This window comes from Chlorocebus sabaeus, chromosome 7 (genome assembly GCF_047675955.1).
Source record: "Chlorocebus sabaeus isolate Y175 chromosome 7, mChlSab1.0.hap1, whole genome shotgun sequence".
Classification (NCBI taxonomy): domain Eukaryota; kingdom Metazoa; phylum Chordata; class Mammalia; order Primates; family Cercopithecidae; genus Chlorocebus; species Chlorocebus sabaeus.
In genome coordinates, this window is record NC_132910.1 from 115,124,987 (window position 1) to 115,142,780 (window position 17,794).

General features: G+C 37.0%; 1 protein-coding gene across 8 annotated transcripts in view; it reads right to left on the minus strand.

Annotated features, from left to right (window-relative positions):
• Positions 1-17,069, minus strand: part of MARCHF1 (membrane associated ring-CH-type finger 1) — an 816,252-nt gene extending 799,183 nt beyond the window's left edge. For 5 of the 8 annotated variants that reach the window (XM_073017703.1, XM_073017704.1, XM_073017700.1 and 2 more), the window contains exon 1: positions 16,200-16,566. The gene's annotated coding sequence lies outside the window, so the exon portion shown is untranslated. Of the gene's footprint in view, positions 1-16,199; positions 16,567-16,883 lie in introns of those variants that run through there. The other 3 variants (XM_073017705.1, XM_073017701.1, XM_037986973.2) reach the window with 2 other exon arrangements.
• Between the last annotated feature and the right edge of the window lie 725 nt (positions 17,070-17,794).

The following is a 17,794-nucleotide window of genomic DNA, read 5'->3' on the forward strand; positions in this document are numbered from 1 at the left end:
CATACAAGTATAGTCATATTTCAAATATTGACAGACTTGCCTACTCATGTCCAAATTTCTCCTTATTACATTTTCTTAGCTTGTAACGGGCACTTCCAGAAAAAATACTAAATAGTAATGGTGATCATGGAGAGTCTTCTATTATTCCTAATTTTATACAGACAGCGTACTGAAATTGTTACTCTAAGCATCAGGTTAAATATGTATTTATCCATGCTAAGGAAAATTCCTTCTATTGCTTTACTAATGTGTTTAAATCAGAAATGTATTTGTATATTATCAAAAATCACTTGAACATCTATTGAAAATATCTAGTAATATATACCCTTAAAATATTAATTGGATGAAATATATTAATAGGTCTTCTAAAGTTAGAAAGTTATTCCAAGAAATAACTTCGTTTTTATACTTTATTGTTTTAATATAGTTCCATATTCCTTTTCTTGATATTTTTTCTGGAATTTTGATACCAATATTCACTTGGTAGGAATGACTTAGATTTAAAGTTCTTCCTTTTCCCCTTCTTTTTTACTTTTATTTTCTTTTTCTATTTTTCTACAACATTTGTGTTTACATTATGCATATTTCTTAAAAATTAGAATGTTTTTATTTTTCAGTATTCTAAAACAACTGAAATTGAAATTTCATTATCTTTTCTTAAAGTTTTAAATAAATTCACCTGTGAAATTGCATGAGTCCAGTGCAGGAAGATGTAAATTAACCTTCTTAGAGTCATTTTGCTTTTTTTAGTATCTTTTGTATCTCCATCATCTCTTAAGTCCAATATTCAAACACTATATGTATATCAAAATTTGGCAACATAGCTAAATTAGTATATAGTGTGAAAATACAACCCTTGAAGTACACATCAGAAAAGATAAAAATGTTAATGAGCTAAGAATTCAACACCAAAAAAAGTAAAAAAAGACAATAAAAGATTAAACCCAAGAAATTAGAAAGCAGAAAAAAATCAGTGAATGAACTAGAAAAAAAAATACAAAGAAATGGTTTTCTTTAAAAAACCGATTTTTCTTATACATGTTTAAAAAATAGCCAAATCCTAGATGAAAAAAATCTTTGGTAATAAAAATAATATCATACAATTCTAGATGAATTCGAGATTTTTTTTAAACCTAAAGATATATTATGTGGAATAATTTAAGAACAAATGAAAAATGAAATAATTTTCTTAAAAAGCATAATAAAAATATAATTCAAAATAAATAGAAAACATCAGGAGACTTATAATGATTATTATCTTGAATTAGTAACTTAAAATGCACTAATACTAGAAAGTTTTATAGGCACGTGTTGCTGAACATTCAAGAAAAAGGTATCTCTCCAATCACACAAGCTTTTCCATGGAAAAATTCACTTTTATAGCTAATATAACCTTATCATCAAAGCTAGACAACACAAAAAAGGAAAAATACGAGATTTCATTTCTTGATACAGCTACAACAATCCTAAAAAATACATTTCAAACCAAATTCAGCAATATGTGCACATAATGACCAACCAGGATTTATCCTAAATATGCAGAGACTGTTTATTATTAGAAATTCACCATATGAACAGATTAGAAGCTAAAAAATTATATTCGTAACACTTGAACATCAGCTCACAAGAAAATAAATATGACTTCCACAGTAAGGAGAAAAAGAAACCTATTTAAATTGTGAAATATTAGAAGTTGTTTACTTTAAACCAAGGAAAAGGCTATGATACCAGCTTGCAACCTTACTGCAGTTTGGGGTCTCTACAAGCAGATGCTGTGAACAGTCATGGTACAAAATGTCTGTTAGACACGGACACTTTAGAAAGCACAGGAGTTCTGACTGGACAGCAGGAGAAGCTGAACTGTGCTGCAGGCTAGCAAAGTCTCATTCCATCCATCCAGAGCAAGGGTCCATCAGAGTTGTCCTATGACTGAATGTTTATATCAGCTCCCTCTCTCTGAGGTAAGTGGAATGCTCCAGGGATGAGGGGGATGGTTTAACCAGGGTCTAGGTGGCTCTTGGCAGCTGAGACAGACCCAGAGAGGCTCACAGCCAGACGCTTCCCACTGAAAGCATTCCCTTCAGCTGGGCAACAATCCTTGAAGGGGGATTGGGTGGTTCTCTGTGTCTACATTAATCCCTTTACTACAACTTTGTATATGAGTTCCCACTACTGTGTTATGGACAGAAAAATAGGCATAAAGATTTCAAAAGATAAGACAATTTCAAAATTGGACACCATGATTTCAAGAGCATCAAAGTGAACACGCGAGTTCCAATCCTGCACCTGCCACTTACTAACTCTATGGTTTTCGTCAGATTGGTTCATATTTCTGTAGTTAGATTTTCTTATATAGAATATGAAATAGTAATAACTGCCAACTGCATGCTGTATTGCCTTTATCAAGTTGCTATAATCACTGAACCTCTGGGAACCCTTCTTCCAAAAAAAGTACATATATACATATGTACATATGTACTTATATACTAATATATGTACTTACATATGTACTTATGTACTATAAGGTACCTATAAAGTACTAATGTTCTCTAATGTACTTATGTACTATAATAGTACCTCTACCATAAGATTGATTTGAAGATTAAAAAAACTACCCCATTTAAAGCATGTCTTTCAAAAAGTAAGTTCTAAATGTTATACACACACAACATGATTATCTATCTAGCCTATACAATAGAACCTCAAAAGCAAACTGTGAGAAGAAATCAAATAGTTTAGTAAGGTTGCGGGATGAAAAATCAAGATGTAAAAATCAATATGCATCACCAATAAACATTTAGAACATGTATCTTTTTAAATATTTTATTCATAATTACAACAAAAACAATAATAATCCTGGGAATAAATCTCAAAAACCTAAGCAAGATTTTCACAGAAGACATTAATTATATCATCATTGCAGCACATTCAAGAAGAGTTAGATAAATGGAGTTATGTAACAAATATATGGACAGGAAACTTCTATCATAAAAATGACAGCTGTCTCAAATTGAATAATAAACCTAATTCCTTCCAGTCTCAACAGAGTATATGTCAGAAGCCTTGGAGGAAAGAGATATCACATCCAAAGGGACTAAGACAGAAATGTGGTCAGGGTGAAAAGAAGAAAGTAATTTGTCTACCACCCCTACTACAACCACCACAACCTCTCAGGCCTGCTGGGGGAAAGGGAAGAAACAGTATTATGGAAATCCAAATTGAACTGGAACTTTGAAATAGAGGAGCCGTGGCCATCATCGTATGCATTCACCTCTACACCTGCTAAGAGGCAGCGAGGGACCAGAGGAACAAATTCCCTTACCATTCTCTCTCACCACAGTCTCCTGGTAGTGTCTCACATTAGCCAAATCCAACTAGAAGTTAGAAGCCAAAGAAGTACAGGAGTTGCAGCTCCATGGAGAAAGGCTCTAAATAAGCAACGAAGGAATATCAATCACATAGACTACTTCATGGAATTTAAAAAGCAAATTCTGGCTGGGCACAGTGGCTCATGCCTGCAATCCCAGCACTTTGGGAAGCCGAGGCGAGCAGACCACCTGAGGTCAGGAGTTGGAGACCAGCTTGGCCAACGTGGCGAAACTCAGTCTTTACTAAAATACAAAATTAGTCGGGCGTGATAGCGTGCCCCTGTAGTCCCAGCTACTTGGGAGACTGACACAGGAGACTCTCTTGAGCCCAGGAGGTGGAGGTTACATTGAGCAGAGATCTTGCCACTACCCTGTAGCCTGGGTGACAGTGTGAGACTCCATCTCAAAAATTAACAAATAAATAATATAAATATAAATATAAAAAGCAGACTCTAAGAAAAAATGACAAAGTTTGTGAGAACAGCCAAGAAAATTTTTAAAAATGAGAATGAGGAGAATTCATCTTAATAAAGTTGGTGTATAATGTTAAAAAGATTGAAGAATCAAGTATTAAACTGGAAAAGGATTAGATAAATCAATAGAACATAATAGAGAACCAAGAACAGATATAAATATACGGCACCTAGATATGCCAGAGTTAGCCTCATAAATCAGTAGGAAAAATTAAACTGGAACAGTTGGCTGTGCATTTTGTGGTGGGGGGATAGGTTAATCCCTATTTCCAAAACAACCACAAAAATGAAATCCGACTGGGCCAAAGATCATAATGCTAAACATGTTAAAGCTTTAGTAGAAAACTGAGTGAAGATTTTTACAATCTCTAAGTAAGAAAAGACTACTTAAACAAGAAATACTAAATTTGTAAAGGAAAAGAATGATAAAGCTGAACATAATAAAATTTCAAAATCTCTATACAAAAAGACATAGTAACATAACTTAAAAACAAGGGACAGAATGCAAGAAAATATTTCAATGCATGTAAATGACAAAAAGTTAGTACTTAGAGTAGACAAAAAAATCTTAAAAATTCATTTTAAAAATTCAAACCAATGAGGAAAAATTAACAAAATTTAAGACAATCTGCAAAAGAGAATATTTAAGTGAAGTCTTATATACATGAAAAGATGCTCAATAGCACCAATAAGTGAAAAAATCAATAAGACATTTAAATATATGCATGGAAAACCAAAAATCTGATAATATGTTATACATTACTGATGGACATGTAAATTGCTATAACCAATATGGAAAGATAGACAGATCTGTAAAGATTTGCTGAAGATAGAAACTGCTCTCTTAATACCACTACAACATTTTCACAATTTGATTCTTATTTAAGTACCTATAACTAATTTACAGAATTACTTTTTGTTTATAATATTTGTAAAAGTGATGTATCATTTATACATTACAATTATCCTTGGTAACTTTTTTCGCTCAAATTATATTTTAAAGCCTCCTCCTGGAGGCTGTGCCAGGAGGATCACTTGAGCCAGGAGGTCGAGGCTGCCAGTGATGGCACCACGGCATTCCAGCCTGGATGACAGAGGGAGGCCCTTTCTCAAGAAAAATAAATTTAAAAAAAGAAATTATAATTATATTTCACTCAAATAATGATCAATGTTGACATGTGAATTTTAGTTCATTTTAACTTCTGTATAGTATTCAATTGCATCAAAATATCATAATTAATGATTATCTAGAATCTTTAAATTAATGTGAATGACATTGCCATAAATACATGTCTCTTTGGGGCTACATACAGAAAGTTTTTCTAGAAATAAATTGCTGATCACCTCCAGAAATGTAATACTGCACAGTAAGTAGACTGTATTGACGTGAAAAAGACAACAGAGACTCCAGAAAGTTAACACACAGCATGTTACATATTTATTGAAATGTTATAGTCTAATATATAAGCATAAATATATATTTTGGATACATCTCTGGAAAGAAGTCAATATTCTTTAATTGGGAGAGAATGGAAGGGGAACATTCACTTTTCAGTCTTAATATTTTTATATTTAATTTTTTATAATAAACATATTTTACCTCAGTTTTACAGCTATAAACCATTGAAAAAAATCCACATTTTGTAATTTTATCCTGTGTTGTGCTTATTATCCTACTATAATATGGTAAAAACACCCTCAGCTATCAGAGTGAATGTTTGTGTTGTACATGATTCATAAACGAATAATTATACAATTAACTTATTTTTGAAATAAAGTTTCCTTTATATTACCATTATTAAAGTGATAGGATCTCAGTACTGAAAATTTTAAAAATACAGGAAGAGAAAAAGGAAAAATAAAACACTCACTACAAAATGATACTAGTCATTAATATTATTTATTCATTAATTGATTCATTTATTTATTCGGTTGGTAGCAGTGGTAGTGGTGGCCACCTTTCCTTAGTTTCTTAAGCAAATAAATCTTCGCATTTCCGTCGTGTCTAAAAAGTAGCAAGATAACTAAATAAAACTCTACATTTCCTTCATGTCTAAAAAGTAGCAAGATAACTAAAATCTTAAAATGTATAAAATATATCTTATAAAAATGAAACCATGCCTGAGAATTTAAAGAATATGTATATTTGCTTTAATGATGGTATGAACCCATTAAATACTTACTATTTATTAGGGAATTTTCTTACTACCTTTAATCCTCAAAACAACCTTGCTACTGGGAAAATACTATTATCTGCATTTTGCAGATAAGGAAACCAACATTGTAACAGGTTAAGCAATTCAACTAGTGTCATCTCACTACTGAGTGGATATTTCAACACAGCTGAATATGGCGTGGAGTTTGAGCTTCTCCAACTATCACTTATCTCTCATTCTTCCAACAGAGAAACTGAATCTTCCCACTAAAAATTAATGTGCAAAATCGCTTTATTTGTTTTTGTGTTGTTTTGTTTTCGGTGGTTTGGGGTTTTTTTTTTGTTTTTTTTTTTTTTGGTTTTTTCTTTGTTTGTTTGTTTGTTTGGGTTGAGTCTCACTCTAACCCAGGCTAGAGTACAGTGGTGCAATCTTGGCTCACTGCAACCTCCACCTCCCAGGTTCAAGCGATTCTCCTGCCTCAGTCTCCCCAGTAGCTGGGATTATAGGTGTGCACCACCATGCCCAGCTAATTTTTGTATTTTTAGTAGAGATGGGGTTTCACCATGTTGGCCTGGCCTCTGATGACCTGCCTGCTTCGCCTCCCAAAGCACTAGGATTACAGGCGTGAGCCACCATGCCAGGCCCAAAAATTTTATATAACAAAAAAAATTCCTAAGGAAATTATGATAATTTTCTGGAATCCAGAAAGATCCACCATAAAAATATTCTGTCTCTAAAGGCATGCATCTCCCAGTAGCCATGTGGTGATTACACCACACTCACTGCTAAATAAATAGGAGCCCAAGAGAGAATGAGTAGCTTGTCAGTTCACAGCCCATAATCTGCTGAACTGTTCCCACCATGAAAAAAATGGGAGGTAAAAATGTAGATTACTCATTCATCACCATGAAAACACACAAAAGTAAAATTTAGCTATATGAACCATGAAACTGTTCTCTGTGTTGTTTATAAAAAGAATTTAGTTCCAATAGTTGATAATCAACAATTTCTTTAAAACAATTTATCAGCATATGTTCTCTCTTACACTGTTTTGAGGGAAATTTTTCAAATAAATTTTCACATTAGGTGTGTTGCCACAGAATATAAATTAGCATGAAACAGAGGATTATTTTCACATCATTTTTTCCTCTACATATAATTTTTTATTACGAATAAATATACACTCAGAAAACTATTTTTTAAATCCCCAAGAAAACTAATTAGATTTAACAGAAGTCAACATTTTTAAGTTTCGCTTTAATATTCATCTTTCAATTCAATAATTCTTTAAATTGTTATTATGATAATAATTCAGTCTTATTGTTATTAAAAGTATTGGGGAAATAAAAAAAGCAGGACAAAAAGCTAACCATAGTCCTATGACAACTATTAACAGTTGAAAATTCTATTTGTAAAATAAACATTTCCTTTATTTTTGACATTACTGGGTAATGTATGCTTAAAAAAATTAAAGCCTTCTGCATCATTTTTAACAATTTCTGAAAATTGACAACTATGGCTCATCCTCATAACAAAAGCTATAGAAATAGCATCTATTATCACTTCTGAAGACTCATCTTCTCTACAATGAGTGTCATAAGGAACAAGCCAAAAAGTCTCAGACTTTTCCTTTTATATTATACTTGTCACTTAATATCTTAATAATCTGTCAAATTGTTCCTCCATCTCTTTAATTCTCTGCCATTTTTCATGGCACAGGATCTTTCTTTCATGTGGTAGTTACTTAATAAATACTTGTTTGTCCATTTATTTAGTAAAGGTTTCTAAAATAAGACTTACTCACGAGGTTAAAAGATTTCATAAAAGATTAAGTTTAAATGTAAGCTATAAATAAACTAAGTTATCTTATTAAAAGGAAAGGTAGCTGGCAAGGACTTACTATATACATTATGCTAAATATTAAAGGGTCATTTCACAGGGTGCCTGGGACATGACTTTGGGTTCCATGTAAACAAAATTGCTAAGGAATATTAAAGGAAATAGAGCTCTAAGTGGAAAATAATTTGTCTCTAATTGATTGAATTTCAAATTTGGGAGAAATTAGCAGAACCAAAATCCAAACTCATGTGAGTATAGAGGCAATTTAACTTCATTAAAAACCTAAATACAAAAGCTGATTCCAGAATGAATAATTAAATGTGACTATGGGCCATGCTTCAGTAACATCTAATAGACCTTTGTGTGTTACACTATTAAAATAAATCTTAAGGAAAATTTTAATTGAAATGTTATACTTTTAAAAGAAAAAATCTACCCATAATCCTGCCACTCTAAAAATCAATAGATAACTAGCAAAAATATATAAATTTTGTAACTATTTTAAAACTACTTAGTTATATGGAACTTAAAAACTTTGGAGGTAGTCCTTAAGGTATCATCACCATGAGCTAGAACAAATACAGTGAGCAATAAATAAATAAATAGCTCATTCTCCTTTCTTTCAACTCTATTTCTTGAGAAGTTCTCTAACTTTAAATGATAATTCCTACAAATTTTATTTGATTCAAATGTTCATAACTCTTAATATTTGATAGGCTGCATATTTGATACAGCATTCTTCGCAGATTCAAACATTTCTTTTTTGCCACTAGATGGTCTGTATTTGTTATCACCTTTTTACTTCTCCCCTACTGCATGCACATACACACGCGCACACACCTGCACAATTCATTCCTTAATGTGGAAAATATTTTGTGACAGTCCCTTATGTTTGGTACATCTCTTCAGCCCACTTCACACTCCCTCTGACTATGAGTCTTTCACGCTTCCCCCAACAATAGGAGCTTGAACACACTTCATTTATCCCTTTTATCTTTTCTCTCCACCTAATTAACTCTTCCTTCCTTCAGATGTCAGCTAAATTGTCGCTTCCTCAAGGAGGTTTGTCCAGACCTCCCTGGCTGAGTCAAACTCCCCTCTAATAGGCTTCCCCATTACTGTGCATCTGGCCTTCATTATACTCACTTTTGCGTATGTGCACTGGCTTGTGTGAGTATTTAATTAATTTCATAGAAATAAAAAGCTCCAAAGAGGCAGGAATCATGCCACATTTTTCACTCATCATTACATTACCAGGACCTAGCTGAGTATTGAGCATAGACTGCCAATAAATACATATTAAAGGACGGTAAAAAAGGAAGAAGGAAGAGATGGAAATTAATCATTATGTCGACAGATGACCTCATAGTTACTAGAGAAATTATTTAAATGGTCTCACTTGTGACCTGAAAGATGACAGATTTGTAAATAAAATACCTCTGAAAATACATATTTTGTCTTCTTTCTTATTTTCTCTCATTGTAATGGATGTAGCTTATGATTTAATCCTGCTTCTTTTTCTTTCTCTTATTCATTTTTCTCTAGAGAAGGAAAGTCATAAATCTTAGGCCCAGGCTCTCTTCAAAAGCAGAGTCTGAACTAAAAAATTATGTGCAAATAATACAAGGTGATCCTGGAAAGCAGGAGTGAGACACTGGGTAAAGTGAACCAGGGAGAGAGTAAAGGCTAATACAGGTGCATGCAGTTGGGTCACTTCCATGGCCGGTTGAGGCTCCTTCTCACCTGGACCTTATGAGGAGCTACAGAGTGCATCTCGGAACTCTCCACCCATTCCCACTGACTGCGAGGCTCCACGGTGGTGTTAGCTCCTCCTCACTTCCAGGCTGCATGGACCACAGTCAGAAGCAGGGGGAAAGATAAGACATGCCAGTAAAGTCACAGAGCAGGAAATGAAAGACACTCATCGCAAGCTTCAGATGGGAAATGGCACAACTGAGTCAAAGGCTGCCTACAATGATTGCCCGAGCCAGAGCCGGAAGCAGATGTGAGGCTGACAGGACATCCGGCAGGGCCCAAAAAGCATGCGATATACTTCATGAGAATCAGATCACTGCTCACCACAGTCAGCCCCAAACAATGAGCCTCAGTGTCAATACCTAATTTATCACTCCTACCAAGCTTCCATTTATCTCTTAATGTGCCTCAGGACACTGAATGGAAGGCAGGCAGAAGAATCTATTTCGGGCATTCTCCAACTTCCAATCATTATGTCCCAAATAGTCAGTGATTTCTGGAATTTGTTATCTGGAATATGTTACCTGGAATATAAAATTCACTCAAAAATAACATTACATATAATAGTTCCACATTAGTATCCATCCATCACTAGGCAGACTTAACAAAAATTCTAGGTCAATCCACAAAAGCACAGTTAATTTAAATCACATATCTCTAACAATCTACTTCAGATATAACCTGAATTAACTATAGTTCCATGAATTGGTCTAGAAATACATTCTGAGTTTTATCCATATACCGATAAGAAAAAGATCAACATAGTACTAGCTTGTTAACACTATTACATGTATATCACAAGCAATCAGTCTGTATCAGTTGCTTTTCAGAGCAACAGTTGGGAAAATAGGACAGTTGTTTCTAAGAAGAGGGAGATTCCAGACTTCACACATTTTTCACTCCATAAATGTAGCGCTTATTTGTAAGTTAGAATGACTCATTAACCACGGAGTTCTTGTGTTCAGAAAAGAGCCTTACTTTTTTATACACACACACATATACACACACGTGTCTGTGTCTGCACTTTTGGGTGTGTATTAGTCCTAAAAGAAACAAAAGTTTTAGCAGTTTCTTATGTTGAGTTACCAATAACTTGAATCTATTGGCTATTTCAATCACTGGTCTTAAAGATTTACCTCAAAATTTAAAACATAGACAAACCATGTGAATATAAAATGGCACATAGTATATTAATGGCTGTTTAACAGAATCTGGCTTCTTTTTATATCACTTTTAAAAATATGTTTGGAGTTAGCTGGACTGCCTAGGAGGCTGTGGGATGGGACTACTAACTCCAATTTTACCACCAAGAAATGATCTTTGATCCCTGTACATCTATGCTTATTATCAGTTAAAAATAATTACCCATTTCAGCTGATGATTTTGGTCAACAATAACTAGAAATGCCAGATATAAGGACAAAATTCTGATAAAACCTGGTGGAGAGCTTCAGAAGAGGTCAAGACTAGAAGCTTCAAGATTCCAGATGGAAGAGGTACCAAAGATGTAAGGTGACTTTTCAGAATGTGTTTCCCCCCCTCCCCGGGATAAAGAGTGGGGGGCAACTGCCAATCTGGAAAGACAGTGAGAGACTAAGAACATGGGCTTTGCCTGAGCAGAGGACCACTGATGTGAGACAAAGAATCTAGCAGAGATTTTGGCAGTCTTGAGGGGCTGGAGAGACAAAATTAGCTATGAGGGGCCAAGAGCCCGGTGAGAAATAAAAGGTGTAGCACTCAGCTTGACACATACTTGATTTTACCTACATGAGATTTACTAAAGCCTGAAGTTACACATATGTGTGGAGGCTAAGACACTGAGAAAGAAGCTTCTGGAAAGAAGAGCAGGATTCTCAGGAATCTTGTCCTGGCTTGTGTTGAGGGCCTGTGAATGCACCAGTAGAGGTTTAAGACATCTACGCCTTGGCATCTGGGAGCCCAGAAATCTAACAACTCACGACTCAGCTCAGTCACTGGGTGGATTACAACTATTGGCTACCACCCATCGTCTCTGTGTAGCAGAGGAAATGTTGACACTTTTTTGGAGATGTATAGATCATCTGGAGCCTTTATAAGTTTGTTTTTTCTTTTTTGAGACAGAGTCTCACTCTGTCGACCAGGCTGGAGTGCCGTGGCATGATCTTAGCTCGCTGCAACCTCTGCCTCCCAGGTTCTAGTGATTCTCCTGCCTCAGTCTCCCAAGTAGCTGGGATTACAGGTGCCCGCCACCATACCCGGCTAATTTTTTGTATTTTTAGTAGAGATGGGGTTTCACCATGTTGGCCAGGCTGGTCTCGAACTCCTGACCTCAGGTGATCCACCCACCTCGGCCTCCCAAAGTGCTGGGATTACAGGCAAGAGCCACTGCACCTGGCCGAGTCTTTATAATTTTTACATACAATAACTAAAATTAAGAGTAAAGATATGCTGAAAAGAGGCTTACAGCAATACAGTTGACATTAACAGACTTTAACCTTAGAATAAGTTTAATATGCTCAAAGTCATAGAAGAAAAGATGGAGAAAACAGATAAATTGGAATCTATAGAAAAAATCAAATGTACACTTGGAAATTAAAAAAAATAATTACAGAATAACCTGTGGATGAGCTTGGCAGTATAACAGGCATAGTGTAGAAGAAGGTTAGTAAACTGAAGAGAAGATCAAAAGAATACTCAAACAAGCACAGAGAGAAAAAAAGTAGAAAATAGTAAAACAAGTACAGGGGGCATGTTGGGTACAGGGAAATCATCTATTAAACATGTAACTCAGATCTCAGGAAAAGAAAACAGACACAGTAAAGTAGAGCTGTATATGAGAAAATAATAGTCAAGAATTCACCAATAAATTTCACCTGATGAAAGATAACAATCCACAAATTCAAGAAGCTCTGAAAACATGAAGGAGGATAAATCCAAAAAACCTATACCTAGCAATATCATAGAAAACTAAAGAAAATAATGGCAAATGAAAAATCATAAAATCACCCAGAGACAAAGACACATTTACCCTCACAGCAACAATACGACTGACAGGTTTGATGGAAGTGAGAAGTCAAAAGAATAACAAATGTTGGCTGGGCACAGTGGCTTATGCCTGTAATCTCAGCACTTTGGGAGGCTGAAGCGGGCAGATTGCTTGAGTCCAGGAGTTTGAGACCAGCTTGGCCAACATGGCGAAACCCCATCTATGCTCAAAATACAAAAATTAGCCAGGCATGGGTGCTAGTCAGGAGGCTAAGGAACGAGAACCACTTGAGACTGCGAGGCAGAGCTTTCAGTGAGCAGTGATTGTGCCACTGCACTCCAACCTGGGTAACAGAGTGAGGCTCTGTCTCAAAAATAAATAAATAAAAATAGCGTGTTGGAAAAAAAAAAAAAAAACTGCCAAACAAAAATGCTATACTCAGCTTTAAAAATTACATCTATTTAAAAATATTTTCAGACATACAAAAAATGAGTGAATTTGTTGCCAGCACGCTTTCAATAAAAATACATAACCACTTACTTCATAATTTTTATGAATAAATTATAATAAATGAATTGGCAAAAATGCCACAAATTTAACATACCAGATATGCTAAAACCACAATTACTTTTGCAACAACCTAATAAAACAGAAATCACATATTAGATTTACCTCTATCAATTTACTTCTTTAACTGAAACTAATTAGAAATTTAAAAGTGATTAAGTTCACTAATACATGATATTTGTCAGACAGTTCCTCCTATATTTTCCAAGCCATTTTTGTACACTAGTTCATTTGCTATGCACTGTCCCTCATGAGAAAGGCAAGGCAGATATTGTCATCTTTATTTTATGTAAAATGAAACTAATGTTTACAGACTCTGACCCTTGTCCTCAAGTACAAGACAAAGTCAAAAGCAGAACATGTATTTCCTACCACTGTTCATCACTGAAACACTAGGAGGTAGAAATGAATTAACAGTATCATAGGGAAGTCATAAATTGCAAAATGAACCCAATATATAGCAAAGGGATAATTGTGGCTTCAGAGAATTTGTCTCAATTTTTTAAATTTTATTTTTAAAACTACATTAACAGCATTATTTTAACCCTCTAAATATTAGATCATCACGCTCCTAAATATTTTCAGCAACACTATAACCGTTGACTTTCACTGTTGTATTTCCAGAAAAAGTTAGGATGCAAACACCTTTCAACCAAGGTTTTACTGACCAATTTCCATGTCAAAGCCTACAGGGAAGTGAAAGCAACAATGTTTTGTGATCCATAAAACATCCTTAAGCAAGAATTTGAATTACACCATGAAAAAGCCCAGAAGACAACGTCCTGATTGAGTTCAAGACACAATTTTGCCTCAAGGAGGGTAAAGGAAGTTTTGCTCTATCATAGAGGTCCTAAAGTATCTGTTAAATCACACAACTGGAACAATGAAAGCAAGAGGTCATCAAATAGCATAAACTTATTCTTCACACAGGATATTTCCATGGATACTTCCCAGTGTCCTGACATCACGTTTTTTTCAATGACCTTGGAACATCACTATTGCCTGCCCTGGGCTTTGTGCAATGGCTTTATTTTTGTCCTATAATACAACTTCCTCCTCTTTCTCACCTTGCCCAGTTAAGAGCCCCTTGTGCAACAAAATAGGCAAAGTATTTGTGAAATACATTAAAGAACATTAGAAGAATACTCTCTAGTTCAAGGACACTATTTTACTTCATGTGGTTTTAAAAACAATATTGTACTGGCTATCAAATAAATCAAATTATATCTATTTGTAATATGCTTATACATTCTGAGAACTTTTCTCAGTATTCTAGTGGAATGTGGAGTGAAGAATCTGTGTACTTTTGACCTTCTTGGATAAAATATTTTTGAAATAAAATTAAAGATTTCATATATAAAGTATAATCTGTTCTCCTCAATATACATTTTTATTTACTATGTAAAGGAGGTAAAACATCTTATCACTAAAGGTAATATCATTTGCCAAAAACCATGAGCCAAACACCACGGTACCTCCTGTTGATCATTGCCAGCTGACTACCCGATGAGAGTTATACATATATTGTATGTAAATGTAGATTTCTATGGAGCGTACACCCCATCATGTAAGCACGTCAGAAGCTCGTACGTTCACAAGTCTATTTCAAAAAGAGCTTTTGCTATTCCAATACTTGAGGAAAGCAGTCAACATGAGCAACAGGTTCCCTAAGAACCTTCAAGTAAAACCCCATACACTTTATTATAAAAACATGGTATAACCAAGTTAGAAAGAAGACTTGGATAAAGCAGGTGGAGCCTATTGTGACAATTAGTCAAGAAACAATGAAATAAAAAATTCTGTATCACAGAAGAAAACGTGGCTGATAACCCCATAAGTCCCAGATTAAAACAAGCTCTTTGCTCATAACATTGGTCTCTCAACATAGCGTGGCATAATCAGCCATATAATTATGCACTTCCCAGGAGAGACAAGCATGTAAAAGCTACAATGAGCTTTTCCAAAATCAAAACTGACACAGCACCTTCTGATAGTCCCACCATTCATATTTAGTAAAGCCTCCCTGTCTTATCTCACCCAGTTTCTTTTTTACTTCCACCACATTGATTATTCCAATAATTTTCTATCATATCTGTTCTGAAAAGACTCAAACTTTATCAAAAGAGCAATCTCTGAGAAAAATTATTTTAATCCTGTTTCAGAAAAGCTTCATTAGAATCATCTATCTTTAAAGAAAAAAAAAGACCATCTGAAAAAAAATTAGCCTCTTTCAAGAAAAATAAAATAACTCTTTGAATTATAATTGTGATTGTTACTTTCTTATGCCATAGCATTATGTTAGATGCTGGGATACCAAACTTGTATACCAAGAATCTCCTTAATGTTCAAGGATTATTTACATTTAATATACATTAAATTCATAAATACAAAATGACTGTCTAAAGTTTAAACGTTTTCGATTGTAGTGGATGGCAAAAAAAAAAAAAAAAAAAAAAAAAAAGAGGAACTGAATCCCAAAGTAGCCAACTTTTGCTTCTTTCCTTCTTTTTCACAAGATATTTCTTTTGTAAACACATTGACATTAGAAACAGATGTTCTGATAGGTACCACCGCTTCCTTGTGATCTGAAAATTGAACCTCCTAAACAAGGAATTCATCAATAAAACGTGTGTCCGCCAAGCAAAAAGCCAGGGGGCTGGGTGTTAACATGTTGACTATATAGCACTTACAGGCGAGACAACTCTAAGGTACCTGAGCAGGTTCAGAATCATTTTTCGTTAAACCTACAGAGCTCTATAATAGAAAACATTTTGATCTCAAAAATGTTTAGCAGCAAATCCTTTCTGCAACTACTGAATAACAAAAAGAATTGCCAGGAAAACGTGAGGCTCTCTAACTACATATTGGGCATGCCTCTGACTCCATCCACCTGTCACAAATCTCCAAATTCAGCTCTTCAGAAACCAGAGAAAAGAGCGAGAATGAGTCTCCCTAACTTTGCCATTTCCCTCACACCACTTGGGGATAAAACTTGGGCGTCTCTCAGCCTCGACTGGCCACTCCACTTCCTGGAGCTCCAGAAGCTCCCTCGGCACCTGGATAACTGCGACACTCACCCGTGAGCGCAGGACCCTCCTGGCGTCTTAAGTCACAGCTCTCAGTCCCGCTGGCCGCAGGAACACAATGACATCCCTCGCCCAGGAGGGCGGTTGCAGGGAACCAGAATCGGACCCAACAGTTGCAGTCACCCTGACTCAGGGTTGAGCGCATCAGCGCTAAACCCAAGACAAAGGCTGCCCTGTGTCTTCCGTAGTGAGCGCTCTCCTTTGGTAATCTGTCCCTGTCCCCTTCAAGCCCACACCGGGAGCGCGTGAGCCTGTGAAGTGGCTGTCATCGATTCCGCGCTTTGCGAGGGGTGCGGCTGGGTGACTAGTACCACGCCGGTGTAAACAGCGCGCAACGCACTGGGGATCCGCCAGAAACGGCGCGCGCGCAGAACGGGCGCGGGGGGCCAATAGTAGCAACTACCCCAGGCAGCGGGCTGGAGCCGCCTCCACTCACCAGAGAGGCGCCTATTGGGCTAGCCCGCCGCCAGCAGGTTGGGTGGCAGCACCCGCCGCGAACCCCCAGCCACGCTCCCCAGTGGACCCACCAGGCAAAAGCACCTGCTGCCTGCCCTCCGGGGCTGATGCTGTGCCAAGCCCCGCTCGGGGTCAGGGACAAGCCGCCCAGGACTACCAACCGGAGAGAGGGGACTCCCAGTAAGGCTGATTGAATGAATGATGTTTTCAGTCACTTACCGGCGGAGGGTGAAGTGGTTCAGGCGGCCGCCAGGCTGCGCGCGGCCGGCATACCGGGGCGCGGGCATTCTCCCATCCTTTGTCAGATGCGGGTGGAGCGCTCCTCCCCAGCTAGCGGACGAGCAGCCGGGTGGCAGGCAGCCCGGCTCTGGCTCCGCTCCCCAGTGCTCTCCCCTCCTCTGCTCCCCCTCCCATTCTCCGTCCCCCTCTCTGAGCCGGCATTCACTGGGCTCCCATGATGTCATCCGGTGGAAATCTGCCATGCTCAAAGACTGGAATAATCCAGCGCTCACGCGGGGAACGCAGAGCAGGCGGAGGCGGCAGCAGAGCCTCTAGGAGTTCCCAGAACTAGTATCTCCAGGTTAACTGGAGTCAAGGACAGGACAGAGGGGTAGTCTTCGGAAAGGTGGCTCCGAGGGTGTATGTGGGCTGGGTGGGCGCAGTGGGGATGGGGCCGGGGATGAAGAGCCTCTTCTTTGCCGTAGATTCCTAAATCAGTAGTTAGGCTGATGGCAGATGCCAAGGGTAAGGAGAAAGTTTTTTATGGCTGCTTAGTAGTTCAGGTGTCCCATCTCGGTGATGGACACCTACACTGCAGCCAGGATAATAATTAGAACCCCTGGAAACCTCGAAGCCCTAGTCACAATGAGAAAGTTTAGGATGTCTGACCAATGACAGCTTCAGTGATGAGCAGCTAAAGTGAGGGAGAAAGATGTGTACTGTTTACAGGCGGGAGTCTGAGGCAAAACATTAACGAAGGGACCTCGACAATCTGTGACATGAACATGAACCGCTGGTCTGAGGCAAGAAGGCACCAGCAGGAATTCACTCCTAGCCTTAGTACTGACTTCCTGTCCTCCTACCATATGCTAATGGACACTCGAGAAGTGACTCCCTTGTGGCCTCACCCA